Here is a 2069-nt window from a genome sequence, read left to right as displayed (position 1 = left end):
AATGGGTGCAGCACACCAACATGGCACATGTATACATATGTAACAAACCTGCACGTTATGCACATGTACCCTAGAACTTAAAGTATAAAAAAAATTAATTTTAAAAAATTAAAAATATTTTAAAAACAGAATTAAAATGTGTTTTATCTAATGTTTCAATATATTTCCTCCATTGCAGAATAAGCTAAGTCTCCCAGACAAATGAAGTCTGACTGCGTGTTCTTGTGGTCCAACAGTGAGATGCAGACAGACTGAGAAATAAGGGAGTTTATTGCTACAGCTGGTTACAGGGAGAAGGAGTAACTCAACAGACCAACTCAAAGCTACAAGTTTTTTCCTTAGATTGTATATACAATTCAAGCTTTATGCCTGTGTGAATCTAATCTTATCTAATCTAAACTATGTGTCTAGGGTGGGAAAGTTTCTTAGGATTTGTTCCTTGATGAATGAGGGTGAGAAAGTCCAGGTTCGGTTTTAATGGTTTGTTTTTGTGTTCCAGCCCTGGTACTCAGCAATCAGTTTCTCCAGTTCTTTAATGTTTAACTTGTACATTCATCATTACAACAAAGGTTTTATGGAGACTTGGCTGCTTGTGGTGATCTGGCCTGCCACAATTGCGTGTTATTTTATACATTGCAACAAATTTGAACCATGCGAACTTCAATGTGTGAAGAAGTCTCTCTTCAGGATGTCTTCCATTTAGATGCTGATACGTCCCCACATTCTCCTGCCTGAGATTCTACCTCAGATAGGGTGGTCCATCATCCCGATTTCTGAGGACGTTCTGCGAACATGGGACCTCAGTGCTAAAACAGAAACAAAATTCAGGCAATGAGAGAATGTCCTAAGAAAACTGGGACTAATTTGTTACCCCAATTTTCCTTAAAGCATGTATTTATACCTTGAATATTGTGCTTACGATTATATATCTGAACACAGGGTTAGCCTATTAGTTTTAAAGACCACTCAAAGAGAAGAGTAAAGGAAAAGAACAGCAATGCAAGCTTTTCTACCCTAGGCTACTCACTAACTCTGCCCAAACTCCTGAAATTGATTTTGTGGGGAAACAAAATGACTCAGTAGCAGGACAATCGATTTCAGAAGTTTTACCATGATTTCTTGTATCTCTACTAGCTTTCTCTTGATTTTTCTCTAAGGAGTTACGACAACCTTTCTGAATCTCAATTTTTAATCTGGACCTCTGCCAACCACATGATGTATCAGGACAACATAAGCCAACGAAGTCAAGAGTCTAGGCTTTGGAGACAGACAAATCTGAAAATGAATCTTGTAAGAGCCCTTTTTGGCTTATACAACTCTAGACAAGAGAGTCTATCTAACAGAACTGTAATTACCTCACCTTTTAATGTCTTTTCCTATGAGAATGAAGAAAAGTACATAAAACTTCTAAAACATAAAAGGTTCTTAGTAAATGGCAATTTTTATTAGAAGTTAGGTTTGTGTTATATAAATTAAGAATTTAAGAATTTTAATGACACAAAATTATATGTTTATAGCTTCAGGAGGTACACATAAGAATTCATTATATAAAATTTAATGAAAATGTTAGAGTTTACCATTTTAATGTAAGAATTTAATAATGGATATTTCGGCCTCATAGATAAACATTTGCAACAGAGAAGCAAAACTGTCACACACTCTATAAGTATCTATTCTTGAAAATGTTTGTGTAAATCCATAGGTCAAATTTTCCCAGAGTCATTAAGTCACTTTAAGAAATTGTGACTCTCTTGCACAAAAGTGATTCCGGTTGAAGGGTAATATTGGAAGAATTGTTACATGTTCGTAACTTTCAGGTCCACTGCTCTTACCGTATTTTGTTTATTTTATAAATCTTCTCCTCTTTAGTTTCTTCAATTTGACTCACTGTTTGATATGCTCTCCTGGCTTTCAGTTTTCTTCAAATAGTTCATTGCCTGCCCCCACTAATCCCAGACCAGTATTACTTTGACAATATGGTAATAAATTGGCCTAGTAATAAGTAAAAGCCCCCATTTTTATCTCATTTTGTACACAGGCACGTGCGCGCGCACACACACACACACACA

Source organism: Mandrillus leucophaeus, unplaced genomic scaffold (assembly GCF_000951045.1).
Source record: "Mandrillus leucophaeus isolate KB7577 unplaced genomic scaffold, Mleu.le_1.0 Scaffold962, whole genome shotgun sequence".
NCBI lineage: Eukaryota > Metazoa > Chordata > Mammalia > Primates > Cercopithecidae > Mandrillus > Mandrillus leucophaeus.
This window is presented reverse-complemented; position numbering follows the sequence as displayed.